We start from the raw sequence: 769 nt of genomic DNA on the forward strand, positions 1-769 counted from the left end.
GTTGGGGGGAGAGGTTCTGGCCGCTGCTGCTGCTGCGGCTGCTGCTGGTGGTGGGGAGGGAAGACGGGTTGACATGGCTCGCCAGAGCCAAAAGCACCTCCTGTTTCTTCCTAGAAGCAGCCAGGCAATCCTCAGGGCTCTGCCCCAGTGCCCTGTCTCAGATCCACCCCCTCATCCTTGGAGCACCGGAATCGGTTGTACGCGCACAGTTCGGAGAAGCGTCAGCCTGGCCGTGCCTTATGGACGGAATAACCGGGTTTTGCTTTTGAACTTTGTCGTTCTGGTTATGACTTAGGCCTTCACGCTTTCCTTTCTGACCGGTGGGATCCGGGACACCGAGGGGTGTGACGGGGGAAGGGCAGGATGGGGCGGGAGGGTGTGTGGGATCTCCAAGCGCACAGCAGGAAGTACCGCAGCGTCAAGTCAGCCTGGGATGAAGCAAAATGTGTCCTGGAGCACAGCAAAAGTTGCTGCCAAGTACACTTTGTATGCCATGGGGAGACAGAGAAAGTATTCATCGTCTCTGAGTGTCACATGTTTCTAGCCTAAGAATAGCAGAGCAGTGTTGAAACGCCGTGAGAGAGGAGCAGGAGTTAACTCTGCCGCATTGCCTGTGACAGCAGATTTATCTGGTCAGGAAAAGAAGCAAACTTTTCAGGGTCTTTGCATATACAGAACACTATAGCAGTGATTATGCACTAAACGGATGGTTGTATGAACTTCTTTTTGCCTACTCTGCCTTGTTCTGAGAGACTTGAAAAAATTGGCT

Source organism: Geospiza fortis, unplaced genomic scaffold (genome assembly GCF_000277835.1).
Source record: "Geospiza fortis unplaced genomic scaffold, GeoFor_1.0 scaffold274, whole genome shotgun sequence".
Taxonomy (NCBI): domain Eukaryota; kingdom Metazoa; phylum Chordata; class Aves; order Passeriformes; family Thraupidae; genus Geospiza; species Geospiza fortis.